Source organism: Conger conger, chromosome 8, assembly GCF_963514075.1.
Source record: "Conger conger chromosome 8, fConCon1.1, whole genome shotgun sequence".
NCBI lineage: Eukaryota > Metazoa > Chordata > Actinopteri > Anguilliformes > Congridae > Conger > Conger conger.
Window position 1 is genome coordinate 33715996 of NC_083767.1, and position 19692 is coordinate 33735687.

Genomic DNA, 19692 nt, shown 5'->3' on the forward strand with positions numbered 1-19692 from the left:
GAAGTTCTGGCAAACCATCCGACAACTCGGAAAGGGAAAGCAGGGCTTATCACAGGCTGAGAAGCAGGGGAGAAGAACTGCTGACCCGGACTGCGGATGTTGTCGAGCAGTGGAAAGAGCACTTCAAGGAGCTCCTGAACCCGAACAACACGTCCTCTGTGGAAGAGACAGAGCCCGAAGACTCAGGGAATCTGCACCTCTATCCCTAGCGGAAGTTGCTGAGGTAGTAAAAAAGCTCCTCAGCGCTCGCCAAGTGTGGATGAGATTCGCCCTGCGATGCTGAAGGCGCTGGACATTGTTGGGCTGTCTTGGCTTACAAGCGTCTGCAGAGTCGCAGACCGGGGTGGTGGTCCCCATTTTCAAGAAGGGGGACCAGAGGGTGTGCTCCAATTATTGGGGTATCACACTCCTCAGCCTCCCAGGGAAAGTTTACTCTAGGGTGCTGGAGGCTCCGACTGACGGTTGAACCTCGGATTCAGAAGGAGCAATGTGGCTTCTGTCCTGGTCGTGGACCAGTGGACCAGCTCTTTACCTTGGCGGGGTTGCTGGCGGGGTCATAGGAGTTTGCCCATCCAGTCCACATGTGCTTTGTGGACTTGGAGATAGCTTTCAACCGTGTCCCCCGGGGAACCATGTGGGGGGTACTGCGGGAGTATGGGGTACCATCATGGGGTACCATCCGGTCCCTGTATGACCAAAGTAAGAGTTCTGTCCGCATCCTCGGCACAAAGTCAAGCACATTTCCAAGGGTGTGGGACTCCGCCAAGGGTGCCCCTTGTCACTGGTCCCGTTTGTGATATTCATGGACAGGATCTCAAGGCACAGCCAAGGTGAGGAGATTCTCCGGTTTGGTGATTTCTCTGCTTTTTGCGGACAAAGTAGTTCTGCTGGCTTCATGCCTCCTGGGCACCTCCCTTTGGAGGTTTTCCGGGCACGTCCAACTGGGCGGAGACTCCGAGGTAGACCCAGAACCTGAGGAGAGATTATATATCTCTCCTCACCTGGGAACACCTCAGGATCCCCCATGAGGAGCTGGAATACATTGCTGGGGAGAGGGACGCCTGGTATACCCTGCTTAGCCTACTGCCACCACGATGGAATGGATGGATAATGGATGGAGTTTTGCCTTATTTGTTTTTATTAACTTTTTGTTGGAGTTTTGGACAAATAAAAGGCTTTAAGCCAACCCTTGTGTTGAGTCCAGCCCTGCAACACAGAGATTAATTGCGTTATTGTCACCTTCGACCATTCAGATCCTTCTCCTCTGACCTCTCTCATTAACAATGCATTTCTGCAGAACCGCTGCTCACTGGATCTTTGCAAACTCTGGAGACAGTTGTGCATGAATATCCCAGGAGAACAGTTTCTGAGATGCTCAAACGACCCTGTCTGGCACCAACAATCATTCCATTTCAAAGTCACTTAGATCACATTTCTTCCCCATTTTGACATTTGATTGGAACAGCTGAACCTCTAGACTATATCTCTATGCTTTTATGCATTTACTTGCTGCCACACGATTGACTGAATATTAACAGACTAGTCTACCTAATAAAGTGGTCACTGAGTGTAGGTGCGCAACCCCTGTCGTGAGCCACGGACCCCTTGCCGAGCTCAGACCTCACGTTCCCACGAGCAGTACCTCACCATGAGGTGTCTCGGGGACGAACTCAAGTACTCCGAACGTTCTGGAGCCCTGGTAAGTTCTACTGAACTTCCAGCCCAGTCTCGAAGTGAAGGGTGTGATGCAAATCTGGTATTCGATGTCCTGTATTCAATGTATTCCTCTAAAAGAATCTTTATCACATATGATTATAGTAAGATATACTTTATTAAAATCAATCAAAAGAATAGAGTTATACAGATTACAGTGTATATATCATCTTTCAGTTTGCTGATCACATGCAAGTTACATATACCCCTTTAGCTCTTGCTAATTTACCTTCCCACCATGATGTTTAAAAGTCAAGGTACACCCCTCAAATACCCATCATCCTCTTTGGCCTTTACCTTATCTTATGGCTCCCCCTTCACGGAGATAAAAACTACTGAACTTCCATTAATACAATGGGTACGAACACCCCTAAAGTCTACTACTTATTTATATCGTATATAGTATCTTACTAAAAAATAAAAGACATAAAAATGAAAGGAAACTTATAACTTTTAAATCACCTAATAATGCTACCTTCTATAGTATCTTACTGAAAACGAAAAGACATAAAAATGAAAGGAAACTTATAACGTTGAGCTTCTATGTACTACTTTTCCTACTTTTACAAGTAATATAGATTATAATTACCACCCATGTCCTAAATATAGCCATCTCGTTTTCTGCGGCATTTGATCCCTCCTCCTTGCTGTTGATGAGCTCTTTGAACAGCTGCATTGGTTTGGGAATCAGGACCCAGACTTTCGAAAGACGTGACTTTGCACTTTGTACTTCTCCTGCCTGTTGTATGGGATGTGCACTGGTATGTCTTCGAACACGTCAGGGTTTTGCAGTGCAGCCGCAGCATGTGTCACTCCTCACTGACACTGAGGTTAGGGGGGGGAGGCTTCAGGTTCTTGCGTGGGTCCAGCAGGAAGGTGTTCTGTAGCGTGGAGGAACCCCGTGTCCCGTCTGTTGGCCTCCATGTGCAGTTCACGGCTCCAAGCATGTCGTAAAAGCCCTTTAACTCTTTCACCAGCTTTTCTGTATGATGAGGGATGCGCATGAACACCTCTTCGACATCAGTCCCGCTGCCACAACTCTTGGGCTGAGTCCGCACCGCGTACGTCACTCATATCCTGGAGTGGCGCGCAGAGGGAGCGTGCCACTCCAGCTTGACTACAACTGTCCTGCGTTGCTCTCTCTTCAACAGCCCATAGATATCTTCTGAAGCAAAATTCTAAGATGCTATCCTAAGGTCTAAAAGCTTATTCCTTATATATCCTTTTTCCGTATAAGAGTGTACCTTTTTTGATAAGAAATGTCCCCAATATACCGAGTAGGAAGACATTTATCTCTTATGCAACTTTTTTAATGACCAGATTCATTACTTCTGTTTGTCTCACTGTCATTTTCTCATACCTCAAAGGAAATTTCCCCAATACTTTATCTCATGTGCCCCTCCGGTTGGGAGTTTCCACCATCTCAATATACGAGTGGAAAAACACTAGCTCTTATGTAATTTTTCAATGAACCTATTCATCACTGGTATTTGTCTCCCTGTCATAATCTCTCCTTGGACTCTCTCCAAACTTTGACTTCATACAAGCCAGAAGTTAGTGCCCTCCACCATCTCAACACGGCGCCTTAAGGGATCTACAAAGGACATCCAGCCAATAGCTGAGTGTAAATCATCCTCCAACTCTTCTACAGTCAGTCCTTTGAATCTATCCAATAAATTATCAGATTATAATCAGGAAGGCCCTTAAAGCCTCTTAATATTCTTTCGGTATTGACATCCCTTCCGTTTTCCTTATTTTTTTTCTTTAGCCAGGCATTGTGCCCCTCCCCTGTAGGGTTGGGGTATTCTCAGTCAGAACTTTAACCTTGCTCCTTAAAACCATAAATCTAAGTCCCCCGACTTCAGACTCATTAGCGTTCTTGCTACCACCTCGATGGCGTGTGCGAGGGGTTAACAATGCATTCCTTCCTAATCCATCCCCTGTCAATCTCTCATCAGGGGGGCCTAGGGCCGGGTCCTCGACACCCCGATGGCACCCCTGCTAATTCTAGGGGGTAGGGGTAGGAAGATGAGTAGTAGCATTACTACTGCTTCTACACAGGCTAATTTGGTCAGAAGCAGCAGATGAAGCAAAGACTGAAAGAGAAACCACAGTTAAAACTGGGTGTTCTAACAGACAGCAGCAGCTGCAGCAAAAATAGTTTAAAACAAGATATACAATACAAGGCAATAATGGCTATAATGCATTAGAAATGCACTGTAGCATTTCTAATGCTACAGTCCTGTTCATAAGAGACCATGACCAGACTTCTCAAACATTTGAAAGCCATTTACAGTACTACAGGTGCACAAACACTATGGCCCAAGTAAAATCAACATTTGTCATTAACTTTGTCAGGTAAAAGCAATAGTTTTTTCATGCAGTTTGACAACTTCAACTACTACTAAAACTGGTGTGTGAGGTAAAATTGTAAGACTTGCATTTACTTGTAAGTCTTTTGGATACAAACTTTTTGGATACAAAATAAAGCTGTACATTTTCTAAATCAGTTGACAAGTATAATTTCTTCCCCATGGCTAAAAATACTTTGACAAAATAAAAATGCAGACTGATGCTTTGTAAACAAGGCAGCATGTTTCAACCTTATTGACATTTCTTACTTAAAAATTCTGTTATCTCTTCTCTTTCATTAATGTGTTGATGATGTGTTCCCAGTGTTAATTTTGCCAACAAATGTAGAATTTGTTTTGGTCTTAGTCTTCAAACATTCTGGGCCTTCAGCTCAGAATTGGCAGAAATCAGTGGGACCCAGGTACACCCATCTATTGTGCGGAGAAGTCTGGTCAGAAGTGGAAGAATTGCTGCCAAAAAGCCATACCTCCGAAGTGGAAACAAGGCCAAGCGACACAACTATGCATGAAAACACAGGAACTGGGGTGCAGGCGAAAGGCAGCAGGTTTTCTGGACTGATGAGTCAAATTTAGAAATATTTGGCTGTAGCAGAAGGAAATTTGTTCACCAAAGGGCTGGGTACAAGGATGAGTGTCTGCAACAGTTAAGCATAGTGGAGGTTCCTTGTGTAACCGGGTGCATAGATGTAAGGTTCAACCTAAAGTACGCCCAGTCACACAATATAACAGAGGCCCCCTCTACAGTTTGACAATAAGACAGAGACGTGGTCTAAGTTAAATACAATTACTTTATTAAATCAATTCTGCTGGAAGGCAATAATGAGGTTAAGACAAAAGCTCATATTCGTATAAAAATATATTTATTTTGAATGTCAATTTTACCAGAATAAATAGGAATAAAATAGACTGATGTAAAGCTTAAGGATGGTGGGTGACGACGCTGATGGGATGGGGCATACTCACCTTCAGGGCTCCCAATGTGTAGTTATAACCCAGTGCTCTCTCACAGCAAGCCTTACTACAAACAAGGTGATACTATATGTGATTCAGGTGCCATTAACACTTACACACTAACACGTGAGGAGGGTACCCCTATTGACTAACCCCGCCACCAATCAGCACCGAGCCCACCATACAACAAGAGACAAGTCCTAAAAGTCCAAGAAATAACCTAACTACAGCCTACCTATACCAGTTGCTTCAATACATGAAAATAAAGAAAATAAAGAAAATAGAAAAGTACAAGTGCGCCTCTAAGAAGCCACACCAAGACGACTCCAGGCACGGAGGTCTAATATAGGCTACACACCACGCGCACCAGCCGCTGCGCACCTTAGGTCGTCCGGCCAACAACTAGTCTATAGACGTGCAATGCGGGACACTAGCGAACGTACTCAACAGCAGGCGGGTTCCTCCCGCCTGATAAGCGCAACCAAACGAACTTCAAATAAAACAGCGAGGCAAAACAGCAGTGACTATTGCACCTACAAAGTGAAGAAAGTCACTGTTAATCTGGTATTTTATAATTAAAATCCAATCAGAATATACATACAGCAAAACGGTATATTACCAAACAATCCATGGAATTCTAAGTTGCGCGAGTTGTTACTTCCGTGTTTCGGAGAAGACTCCGCAAACAGACGCATCTTAATAAATGAATTAGAAGAAAATAACATTACTGTCGATAAATGTCAAGTAATTACAACTATAGAAATATAGCCCACCTACCGAAATCAGGGGACACAGCTAAATCGCGGCGAATTACCCAACAGATAACAGACGGCAAGCTGCAACCAAAGCATTGTGTTAATCTGCGGTGTTCCTAACCCACGCAACACTATCAGGGGGAAAACAGAATAGATGTTCTCTTACCTCTCATGGTAAGGCAGGCAGACATGAGGAGAGGACGAGACAGGAAACAGGAAATCAATCAGAAAGATCACAGGAAGCGAAAGGAAAAACATTTAAAAGGTAGGGAGCCAAGAGATTGGTCCAAAAGATGAGGTCCTGCCGGTGCCACTCCCCCACCCCAATTACTGCACCATTAGGGACAACAGCGAGTCTAACTCGCCTTGTCACACTTGCAAGTTTGGGGCAGCATTTCTGCAAATGGAGTTGGGTCAGAATTAATGGTGTCCTCAATGCTGAGAAGTACAGGCATTAAGAACTATCTTCAGCGTAAAGAACAAGGAGTCCTGGAAGTGATGGTATGGCCCCAGAGAGCCCTGATCTCAACATCATCGAGTCTGTCTGGGATTACATGAAGAGACAGAGGCATTTGATCCTGCCTAAATCCACAGAAGAACTGTGGCTAGTTCTCCAAGATGTTTGGAACAACCTACCCGCCGAGTTCCTTCAAAAACTGTGTGTAAGTATACCTAGAATAAAGAAGAATTTATGCTGTTTTGAAGGCAAATATTGATTCGATTTTGATTTTTCTTCTGTTCATGCATTTTGTATAAATTGATAAAAATGCATAATTGATAAAAATAAACGATTAACATTTCTATTTTTGAAAGCATTCTTATTTTACAGCATTTATTCACACATGCCTAAAACTTTTGCACAGTACTGTACTTCCAAGCACACATGTAGGAGTTAACAAATTTAAGTGTTGCCAGTACAGCTCAGGGTGGAGCAGCTAAAGTTGAACCACAACATTATAAATGGTACTGGCCCTGAATACCTTGGCTCACAGATAGACATGGTATAGACACACCATGGTCATAATATCAGAGCCAGTGTAGGCTCATGTAAAATTCTGAAAGTGAACAGCGTAGCGAGCAGCTCTTTTTTTTAATACAAGGACCTTATTGTGGAACAGCCTACCACTGAATATCAAACTGTCCCAATCCAGAGGGGTTTTTAAAGATCTGGTATAGGCTCATCTCTTGGGAAAGATGGCTAGCAAGTAGACAGGTACTGTGAGGTGTTCTTTTAAATGTTTTGTTTAAAACCTTCAGTGCCTTAGATATAGATGTTTTGTTCATAAAAAGGTATTAGAACAGGGTAGGATGAAGAGTTTATTTATTGTATTTCGGAAATATGTTTACACTTTATCATGTTATCCCTTGGATTTTTGTATTTTTTTTAGCCATGACTAAAAATCTATCAATCATCAATCAATCAATTCACTCCACAAGCACCACTTCTATCAGCTAACACAATGTCCAGAGCCATGCGATTCTGTAAAATCATCTGTCGTAAGGAATACAATTCTTTGTTGATAGAGAACATAGCTCCTGCAGTATAATTACCAATCTTCTCCATTATAGGTGCAACTTGTCTAACTTCATTGAGGGCGAACGTGACTCCATGAACCATAATTATTGCTGAAAAGAGTAGGAGAGGCGACAACTTATTTGCTATGGAATAGGTCTCGTTCAACTCTATGAGTTCTCAGATGTGAACAGGTCACTCGCATGGTGGGTACAACGTAGGCCAAGTAGCAAGCACCTTACCATTTCTCTGGGAGCTGTGAATAAGTGTACTTGCTACAAACAAACATGGTGCTGTTCATTGTGGTGTGTACATGGTTAGGCAGAACTACACAAACGCTTTAAAGTCCTAAAGCTACACGATCATGTTATGGGTTGCTGACCAAACACAATAATCCCTTAGGTGCATAACTAATCTTCACTTAGATTAGTGAGCCCACTCCAGAAGCAGCCATGCAAGCCAAAGCCATGATACTTCCTCCACCGTGCTTCACAGATGAGCTTTTATGTTTTGGATCATGAGCAGATTCTTTCTTTCCATCACTTTGGTAGAGGTTCATTTTGGTTTCATCAGTCCATAAAACTTTGTTCCAGAACTTTTGTGGCTCATTTCTGTACCTCTCTTTAAATTGTAATCTCGCCTTCCGATTCTTACTACTGATGAGTGGTTTGCATCTTGTGGTATAGGCTCGACACTCATCTCCAATTTCTTTTACAATTTATTCTCTGAATGTGACGTGGAAAAACACCACCTGATTATGCCAACTTGGGAATTACGCCCAAAGAAGTAGTTTGTATGAATCAAGGATTTATGATCAATCGCCACCTCGGTACGTTCGACTAAATGAACAAGCAGAAATGTGGATTTAATAATAAAAACATCCAGTTTATTCGTTCCAATCTTAAAAACACACAAAAAAAACCCCACACAAAAACCCACCCAAAAATACAAAATTAGCCGGTAGGTCTTCCCCGTTGCTAGGGGCACTACTGGTTGCGTGCGGGTACGAGTCCGTGGAGGGCTTACCGGAAGTGGAACTGAAAGGTCACTCAGGTGCCAGCAGACATACACTCACACGCACTGTAAAGTGGTGAGATATGGACACGGTGAATATCAAAATATTCTACTTCTACACACATTATTAGGGAGGTGATAGGATTGCGCTAGTTCTGGGTGGGGTAATGACACTATACTAGATGGTATATCTGTAAGAATATATGATGAAGGAGAGATGGGGTTGAACTCTGTATATTTCCAGCATTGATATTCGGTGTTGCAATACAAACAGGGGTATAGAGAGTGTCTGAAAGAATAAAATAAAAATACAATTAGGATCTTATTTCTTAACAGTAAAACCCATAACTCTTAAGTACATAGGATGTATCTGCATTCACATACAAATAATATTTCTGTAGCTCATTTATATATAAATGCATTAACATTATGCACCGGATGCTTAAATCATACACTGGAAACACTAATTCCCTTCAGGTTAAAAGGGAGAAAACTTATTTGTTCCGTAAAAATAGGACTGACTTTTCTACACACGCTTCCAACTGCACTGTAGTGACCTCCACGCCAACCCAGATCCCAAACCACGCACTGCAACGTAAACAGTAAACTGCCCCAAAGGAAGGTGTTCTGCTCGTTAGTGTGTGTACACTGCAAACACCTTCCTATAGGTTCTTTTGTTTTTCTCTTTTGTTTTCAAGCTCGTGTGAGCCTGTGGGTGAGGGACGTTGTCCCCGGTATGTATTTTGGTTTGTGCGTTTTCCTGAGCTGCGACTCACGGTTGTTTATTTTGTTTACCTAGTCTTTTATACTAGGTTGTACTTTTATTTTGGGATCCCCGGTCTGGGGTTACAGTGCTCGCCTTTTAGCGCTCATTTTGGTTGTGTTATTCGCCCTGGTTTTAAGGGTTGCTTTATTTTCCTTAGCCGTTTTTTGGGGCTATTTTCTTTATTTAGTCGGAGCTGTCTCCAAATTGTTTTCCGTTTCCTCTACCTCCCGGGGTTTAGTGGTGGACACGTTCACGTGGGGATTACCCTTAGTCGCTCCTGGCTCTCCGCCATTCCTCAACCTCACACAATGAGTCATTGCCTAAGCTACAGTTAGTCTATTAGGCCTACTACAAATGGAGGAAAACCAAAATACATAATAATCACTCCCATAAGGGTGAGGAAAAGAAAGGGGAGTGCCAGCCGAGATCAGAATCCCCTCGAGGTAACAGCCAGCTATATACTATACCATAGCAGTGCTATAGTCGGCTTAGCCACACACACCAGTTAGCTATATACTACTGTCGAGGACCCGGCCCTAGGCCCCCCTGATGAGAGATTGACGGGGGATGGGTTAAGAAGGAATGCATTGTTAACCCCTCGCACACGCCATCGAGGTGGTAGTAAGAACGCCCGTAAGAAGAAAAATATGTGGTTCACAGATAATGAGCAGCCATACTTGTCAGTAGAGGGGGACTTAGATTTAGGGTTTTAAGGAGCAAGGTTAAAGTCTGACTGAGAATACCCCAACCCTACAGGGGAGGGGCACAATGCCTGGCTAAAGAAAAAAAATAAGGAAAACGGAAAGGATGTCAATACCGAAAGAAGATTAAGAGGCTTCAAGGGCCTTCCTGATTATAGCACAAATAATTTATTGGATAGATTCAAAGGACTGACTATAGAGCAGTTAAATGATGAATTACACTCAGCTATTAGCTGGATGTCCTTTGTAGATCCCTTAAGGCGCCACAAAAAGGGGCACCTGAAGAGTGTATTGAGATGGTGGCAGGCTTTAACTTCTGGCTTGCATGAGATCAAAGTTTGGAGGAAGTCAAGGAGAGACTATGAAATTGAAACAGACACCAGTGATGAATAGGTTCATTAAAAATTACATAAGAGCTAGTGTTTTTCCACTCGTATATTAAGACGGTGGAAATTCCCAAACCGGAGGGGCACATGAAATAAAATATTGGGGAAATTTCTTTTGAGGTATGAGAAAATGACAATTGGAAAAACAGAAATAATTAATATGATCATTAAAAAACAAGTTACATAAGAGATAAATGTCTTCCCGCTTGAAATATTGGGGACATTTCTTATCAACAAGGTACACTTTTGTATGCAAAAAAGATATATAAGGAATAAGCTTTTAGACCTTAGGGTGGGATCTTAGAATTTCGCTTCAGAAGATATCTATGGGCTATTGAAGAGAGAGCAACGCAAGACAGCTGTAGTCAAGCTGGAGTGGCGCACTCCCTCTGCGCGCCACTCCAGGATATGGATATGGAGAGAGGAGTGACGTACGCGGTGCGGACTCAGCCCAAGAGTTGTGGCAGCGGGACTGATATCGAAGAGGTGTTCATGCGCATCCCTCATCATACAGAAAAGCTGGTGAAAGAGTTAGGGCTTTTACGACATGCTTGGAGCCGTGAACTGCACCTGGAGGCCAACAGACGGGATGCGGGGTTCCTCCACGCTACAGAACACCTTCCTGCTGGACCCACGCAAGAACCTGAAGCCTCCCCCCCTAACCTCAGTGTCAGTGAGGAGAGGCATATGCGGCGGCTGCACTGCAAAACCCCCAACGTGTTCGAAGACATACCAGTGCACATCCCATACAACAGGCAGGAGAAGTATGAAGTGCAAAGTCACTTCTTTCAAAAGTCTGGGTCCTGATCCTGCCCCAGATTCCCAAACCAATGCAGCTGTTCAAAGAGCTCATCAACAGCAAGGAGGAGGGATCAAATCCCGCAGAAAACGAGATGGCTATATTTAGGACATGGGTGGTAATTATAATCTATATTACTTGTAGAAGTAGGAAAAGTAACGCATTATAAGTTTCCTTTTATTTTAATATCTTTTATTTCTCATTAAGGTACTATATAAGGTAGAAAAATGTAGAGAAGTTATCATAGTTAGATAAATATAATATTCTAGGAATAGTTTCTTTTAAACGTCCAGAAGGGGAAGCTATAAGATAAGGTAAAGGCCAAAGAGGATGATGGATATTTGAGGGGTGTACCTTGATTTTTAAACATCATAGGTGGAAAGGTAAATTAGAAAGAGCTAAAGGGGTATATGTAACTTGCATGTGATCAGCAAACTGCAAAAGATGATATGTACACTGTAATCTGTATAACTCTATTCTTTTGATTGATTATAATAAAGTATATCTTACTATAATCATAAGTGATAAAGATTATTTAGAGGAATACATTGAATACAGGACATCGAATACCAGATTTGCATCACACCCTTCACTTCGAGACTGGGCTGGAAGTTCAGTAGAACTTACCAGGGCTCCAGGACGTTCGGAGTACTTGAGTTTGTCCCCGAGACACCTCCTCGTGGGGTACTGCTCATGGGAACGTGAGGTCTGAGCTCGGCAAGGGGTCCGTGGCTCACGACACTACACCATAGAGTGCCACAATCAGTTCTGCTATGCACAACGCTTAGGGAAGAATCCACTACAAATCCTCAAATTAATTATTACGATTAGCCCACTACAAATCCAGCACAACTAGTAAAGTTACTGCATCACACTCTTAGTAGAAGGCCTCACCAAAGACAACACTGCCTATGACCACAGCACCCTGGCTGGACTGACATGTATACTGTCACCCCTCTGCATTCCCCCGGCCCCGGCTGGCAAAGAAAAGAAAAGAACAGGCCTCGCCAAACAAACAAAAAGATAGTAAACAAACACAACTTGGAGGTGGTGTTACACACTAGTAAGGCACACAACAGAGTAACTTCCTTCAACCTAGCTTTGATCCACTAGTTTGGCATTATTGTCTGAAGTAGGGAAAAACAGTGGCTACAATTCGCTCCTTCATAAAATCCTCAATCAACATTCACACCGCTAGCCATCCTCCGTTCTGTTGGGACGTGACGTGGATGAGGGAGCTGAGAGTATTGACGCACCATGCACGTACTACAGCCAAAGATGACAACCAGGCACCAGACGACTGATACATCGCGTCGTGTTAGATCACCGCCGGCAGAATCCCTACGCAAACAGTGCTCTCACCACTGCGTTTGTCGCACCAACTGCTTTAAAAAACAAAGAGTGGCTGCCCGGCATACTATTCTACCTGCATTACTTCTGGTCACATGAGGAGAAAGCATCAGGTGACTCACTAAACCTGATCATGTGAAATGAAACCAGGTGTATCTCTGGCTTATCCCCCTCCCACCCATCACATCCGCACAGAGAGGCCCCGGCCGACGGGGATTTGAACCCAGGACCGCCTTGCTGTGAGGCGGCAGTGCTACCCACTGCACCATCCATGCCGCCTTTCTCAGTAATAAGAATACTAAAAATACAAATAAATACGAAGCCCCAAGGAAAAGGCGGGTACAACATTGGATGGAATGCTGCTAAAGGTTGTCTTTTTTCAGAGTACAGTCATCATTGCCAGAAAAATGCCACTACTCTCCTCACCCCTTGCTTCCAAAGCATCAATAGATCCCCATAAAGGGAGCTGGTTTATGGCTACAAATTCAACGTTATTCATAATTTCTGACAGGTAGGCAAGGTTTCTTTTGAGCTTTGCTGTATTGAGTGTGGAAATCTCCTTCCCCGTTGCACCCCGAAGAAGTCTCTCCTTCCACAATGCCATCGATTTCATGTGCTCTTCACAGGATTCATGTCTATTGAGTCCTTTATCATGCTCAAGAGAATGGGGGCAGTTGTTGTAGCCTGTGGTGGTGAATGCTATGCCTGCAATAGCATTTGTGCCAAACTTTCTACAAGCAAAAAAAAAACACTGCATCTTTTTGGCATGAATACTCCAGCCACTGTTGTGGAACCAAGACAAACAAAATGAATGCTTTGTTCTTCTGTATAATTGCTTTGGGTATTTGTTCATACAGACCTGTGCAGGCTCTTAATTTACTTATGTTGAGCAAGCCACCTAGAGCATGCCATTTAGTTTTTGACTTTTCATTCAAATTTAGTGCTTTCTTTTTGTCTCGCAATAGATCCAGTCGGTAATACATCATGGTCATAGTTACAGCCCCTGCTCTGTCTGCCTGTGCTGCTCATTGGCATGTCTCTCACAGGTGCCTAGTGGGATGGGCAGAGGTTAGTTAATAATAATAATAATAATAAATTTTATTTGTATTGCACTTGAGGGCGGCACGGATGGTGCAGTGGGTAGCACTGCCGCCTCACAGCAAGGAGGTCCTGGGTTCGAATCCCCGTCGGCCGGGGCCTCTCTGTGCGGAGTTTGCATGTTCTCCCCGTGTCTGCGTGGGTTTCCTCCGGGTACTCCGGTTTCCTCCCACAGTCCAAAGACATGCACGTTAGGCTGATTGGAGAGTCTAAATTGCCCGTAGGTATGAGTGTGTGAGTGAATGGTGTGTGTGCCCTGAGATAGACTGGCGACCTGTCCAGGGTGTATTCCTGCCTTTCGCCCAATGTATGCTGGGATAGGCTCCAGCCCCCCTGCGACCCTGATCAGGATAAGCGGGTTCAGATAATGGATGGATGGATGTATTGCACTTTATATTTAAAAAAAAAAAAAATCTCAAAGTGCTACAGATTAAAAAGCAGAAGTGCTAAAAAAAGAAATACAAAACATGAGAAAAATTTAAAATCTAGCAGAAGGGTCTAGAAAAAAGGTAGGTTTTTAGACCTCGTTTAAAAGTATCCACAGTCTGTGGTGCCCTCAGGTGGTCGGGGAGAGCATTCCACAGACTGGGAGCAGCCGAGCAGAATGCCCGATCCCCCATTGTGCGGAGCTTGGTCCTGGGGGGTTTGAGGAGGTTGGTGGTTGCAGAGCAGAGGGTACGTGAGGAGGTCTGAGGGGTAAGGAGTTCCTTGAGGTAGCGGGGGGCATTTCTGTGTATGCACTGGTGGGTGAGGAGGGAGACCTTGAACTCAATCCTAAGTGAGATGGGGAGCCAGTGAAGTGATTTGAGGATGGGGGTGATGTGATCATATTTGCGCACCCTCATCAGGATCCTAGCAGCGCTGTTTTGGACATACTGCAGTTTCTGGAGGCCGTTACTAGGAATCCCGATGAGGAGTGCATTACAGTAGTCAAGCCTGGAGGAGACAAAGGCGTGGACGAGCTTCTCTGCATCTGTCAGGGTGAGTGTGGGACGGAGTTTGGCAATGTTCCTAAGGTGATAGAAAGACATTTACACAGATGTTTGATGTGAGTCTCGAAGGTGAGGCGAGAGTCCATTCTAACACCCAGGTTAGTGACTGATGTGGAGAGGGGGATGTTCTGGCCAGAGAAGGTGATGCTGGTGATGGTGGATGACCGGACCTGGTGTGATGTAGGAAGTTGAGCTTCATACACGCCTCTATCTCCTCCAGGCAGGTGGTTAGTGTGGATAATGGCAGGAGTGCAGATGGGATGGGGTCTGTTTTTAGATAGAGCTGTGTGTCATCAGCATAGCAATGGAAAGACGTTCCATGTCTGCTGATGATGCGGCCAAGGGGGAGCATGTAAAGCGTGAACAGAGTGGGGCCCAGCACCGAACCCTGGGGGACACCACAGGTGACATTGTGGGTGTGGGATTTTGCCTTTCCCAGGGCTACGTGCTCAGTTCTGCCAGTGAGGTATGAAGTGAACCAGTTGTGGACAGTGTCAGAAAGGCCAATGGTGGAGTGCAGACAGTGGAGGAGGATGTTGTGGTCCACAGTGTCGAATGCTGCTGTTAGATCCAGGAGGATGAGGAGGGATGGGGAGCCAGTGTCTGCTGTCATCAGGAGATCGTTGGTGACCCTGACCAGAGCCGTTTCCGTGCTGTGGCCGGGGTGGAAACCAGACTGAAATGTCTCAAACAGATTGTTATTTTTTAGATGAACTTGAAGTTCAGCGGCAACTGCTTTTTCCAGTACCTTGGATATAAATGGAAGGTTGGAGATGGGCCTGTAGTTGCTGAGAACTTCTGGATCTAAGGTGGGTTTTTTGAGGAGTGGTTTGATGACAGCAGTTTTCAACGCAGGTGGAACATGACCGGCTTGGAGGGAGTGGTTGATGACCTTGGTGATGAGGGGGCTTATGGCGAAGAGGTTGGACTTTACCAGGGCTGTGGGGAAGGGGTCCAGGGCGCAGGTGGACGGCTTCATCGTCCTATTAATGTCCTCAACCTCTCGCTGTGTGAGGTCAGAAAAACAGCAGAGAGGTTGGGCAATTCCAGGCTGTGGGTCAGCAGTCGGGACAGGTAGGACGGCGGAGCTGGAGAGGAGGGAGCGGATGTCATCTACTTTTTTTGTGAAAAAAGTGATGTAGTTGTTGCACCTCTCCTCTGTTGCCTCTGAGTGCGAGAGAGTTGGTGGTTTGAGAAGGTGATTTATGGTAGAGAAAAGTTGCTTGGAGTTGCCAGGGCTATTTTTTATGATGTTGGAATAGAATTTTGACCGTGCATCTCTGAGGGACTTATCGTAGGCCTTTTGATGTTCTCTGTAGGCTTGTTTATGAACAGTCAGTCCTGAAGCCTTGAGACGCCGCTCAAGGACACGCCCAGCCTTCTTCATCTTCCGCAGCTGGCAGGTGTACCAGGGGGCTGAGCGCGAGAAGGAGACTGTTCGGGATTTGAGATTTTGAGATTTGAGATTTGAGATTTGAGATTGGTTATAGAAGTCCACTGACTCAGTGACTGAGGGGAGGTCAGCAGAGCCAGAGGAGAGATATTGGAGGTCCAGGGTCAGGGCGTCTGGGTTGATGTTTTTCAGGCTCCTGAAATGGATTTGCCGCTTGGGCTTGGTGTAGGGGGAGGGAAACAGCAGCTCCATTGAGATGGTCTTGTGGTCATACACACCCAGATCGTAGACCTGTAGATTGCTAATGGGGGCAGAGTTTGTGATGACCAGGTCGACGGTGTGTCCCCTGGAGTGTGTGGGGACGTCAACATGCTGTTGGAGGTTGAGACAATCCAGTAGTTGAAGGAACTCGGCTGCAGAGTGACAGGAGGGGGTGTCGACGTGAATATTTATATCTCCAAGAATTATGATATTAGCAGAGGTTGTACAGAGTGTAGTGAGAAGGACGTGCATCTCTGGGATGAAAGCTGAGTTGGGTTTGGGAGGCCGGTAGATGAGAAGTATGGTCATGGGGAAGGGGGGCTTACATTTAACTGCAAGACATTCAAATGAAGACTGTGTAAGCAGAGGGATGGGGGACAGCTCCAGTTTCTGTCGGTGTATAACAGCTAGGCCACCACCACGACCAGTGCTGCGGGCTTTCTCCAAATAGCTGTAACCAGGAGGACAGGCTTCATTTAGGGCAGAGTAAACCTCTGGCTGGTGCCATGTTTCTGTAAGGCACATGAAGTCTAGGCCCTTGTCCATGATATAGTCTTGAATGTAGGAGGATTTGTTATTGATGGACTGTGCATTAAAAAGTTCCAGTCTGACCATCAATGAGGAGGTGAATCTCTGTAGGGGTCGTAATACATTAAAATCCACTCCACGCACACTGGAATCCACTCCATGTTGTCTGTCATGCTGGCTATGCAGAGATCTCGCGGTGTTTTCCGTATAAACACCGAGTGCGACAATGCTCTGATGACGCGTCAGGCGTGCGACAGTGGACCAGATGGATGGAATGGTTGGAGCAGAAAGGCTAGGCTGGTGGCAGATAAACTTTCGACGGGAACTTCTATGGATATAACGGGGTCGGCGCAGAATTCCAAGCTCTGCGATAGCCGAGATACACATAGGAATGGCGCAGGTGTTAAGATTCAGTAGTTGCGAGACGAAGTAACTGAAACTCATGTCGGACGCCGAAAGTGTTAGCCTGGGGCTAGCCGTTTAGCCAAACACAGAGATGGAGAACTGTCAGGCATAACGGGATGATGGACCATAGCATGGCGGTAGGGTGCATGAAGCACGGAGACTGGCTGGAGATTGTCGGGCAGCTGATGTAGCTTCTAGCCGCTTGATGTCTGAGGTCGGCTATCTGCTCGGTAGCTAGCTAGCTAACTGCAGAGGTAACTTTTAGCGGTCCTGGGCTCAAAGCCAAACCGCACCGGGACAGTTGAGGGGCTGCTCCAGGAGTATACCTCACAGCGCTGGATAGATGGCAAAGTGTCAAATTGACCGTGGGAGGAAGACAGCTAGCTAGCTAGCTAGCTAACTGCTAGGCAGCGGTCCTAGGCTCGAAGCCAAACCGCACCAGGACAGCTGAGGGGCTGCCCGGGAGTATACCTCGCAGTAGTAGTGCTGGATAGACGGAGAAGTCCGGGTGTTCACCCTTTGACAGAGGGAGCCGATGTTGGAGATAGCAGTGGGTGAGTAGACAGCCGTCAATTTTGTAGCGGTCCGTGAAAAAAATGCCCAAAAGATAGAGCTTGACAAATGGCAAACATTTCAGAAAATAGCCCTGCAACCTAGACCTTTTAAAAAGCTTTTAGATTGCACTAGCTTCAAAAAATAGTTAGTAGTTCGGACGGACGGAGAAGCGGCAAACAAGTAAGTGTGAGCACCTGTGGCCAGTGGGCTTAGAGTTTAAGAAGGGCCTGTCTCCAATTTGAGGGAGCTCAGATACACAGATACCCTTTTGTTTGTTGGTTTTGTGCAATACAACGCTGCTTCACCATACTTTTCACACATCCACTCAACTACACTACTGCTGATACGGACTTTCACACCAGATTTGTCTCATCTCTGTGTCAATTTAGCTTAATTAAATAAATAATTGATCATTTTTATCTTTTAATTTTATAGAAGTGTATCCCACCCCTCTCATTTTGGCTAATTCTTCTGGGTGACATGATGAATGTGCAGGCTGGCTGTGGTCCGCACATTTTCTTGTGCGGGCTGAATAACATGAACCAGGGATGGGACACATCAAGTTAAATGATAAGAAGATACTTCTGACCATTGGAAAAGGTAATGTTACATTTCTGTATTTTCCAGATAGCGAAGCTCTACTAAAACTTGGCTGGCAATGGCTTTGTAGATCAGTGATTTAGCAGCAGCGCCGCCCGCAAGATTGTAGCCTAATTGTGGATACGGACTCACCCATGAAATATATTTAATGTATCTTTAGTGATATACAGTTACCACAGCTCTTTTTAAAACAGCTTTCGTGTTTAATTTGGCACTGCCTTACTGTGCCTTTTAAGTTCCGACAGCAGTGCCCTTTTTCATCCTGAGTAGCTTGCATTATCATTATACATTACATTACAGGGCGGCCTGTAGCGTAGTGGTTAAGGTAAATGACTGGGAGACGCAAGATCAGTGGTTCTAATCCCGGTGTAGCCACAATAAGATTTGCCCAGCCGGTGGGCCCTTGAGCAAGGCCCTTAACCCTGCATTGCTCCAGGGGAGGAATGTCTCCTGCTTTGTCTAATCAACTGTACGTCGCTCTGGATAAGAGCGTCTGCCAAATGCCAATAATGTAATGTACATTATTGGCATTTGGCAGATGCTCTTCTCCAGAGTGACGTATAACAAAGTGCATACCCATAACCAGGGATAAGTGTGCTGAAAGACCCTAGAGGGAAGTACAATTTCATTGCTACCCATACAACAAAGATAAGGACCAGGGCCTATCTTAAAATAAGCAAACAAACAAACAACAAAGCAAAAGTGACGAAACTTAACTATCCAAATACTGCTTACCTAGCCAACTAAAAATACCAACACACAAAGTAAGTCACAAAGACAACAATTAAGGTTCACAGGGAGGTAGGGAGGTAGGGAGGGATGGGGAGTGGTGCTGCTTGAAGAGGTGTGTCTTCAGTTTGCGCTTGAAGGTGGGGAGCGATTCTATAGTTCTGACCTCAACGGGGAGTTCATTCCACCACCGTGGAGCCAGAACAGACAGTAGTCGTGAGCGGGAGGTGGCGAGCGGCCTGTGGAAGCTGAATGAAGAGGTCTGGCAGGGGTGTAGGGTCTGATCATTTTTTGTAGGTAAGCTGGGGAAGACCCCTTAACTGCTTGGAAGGCTAGCACCAATGTTATGAATTTGATGTGAGCCATGACAGGCAGCCAGTGGAGGGAAGTAAGCAGGGGGGTGAAGTGTGAGTATTTGGGAAGGTTGAAGACCAGGCGAGCTGCTGCATTCTGGATAAGTTGGAGGGGTCTGATGGCAGACGCTGGGAGGCCAGCCAAGAGGGAATTGCAGTAGTCCAGGCGGGATAGAACCATCGCTTGGACCAGGAGCTGGGTCGAGTAGGGGGTGAGAAAGGGGCAGATTCTCCGTATGTTGTATAGGAAGAACCTGCATGACCGGGTCACCGCCGCAATGTTCTCGGAAAGGGACAGTTTGCTGTCCATCACCACGCCGAGGTTCCTTGCACTGGGTGATGGCGTGAGTGTGGTATCCCCGAGGGAAATGGAGAGATCCAGATGGGGAGAGGTATTAGCAGTGATGAATATCATTTCAGTCTTACCTGGGTTGAGCTTTAGATGGTGGTTGTCCATC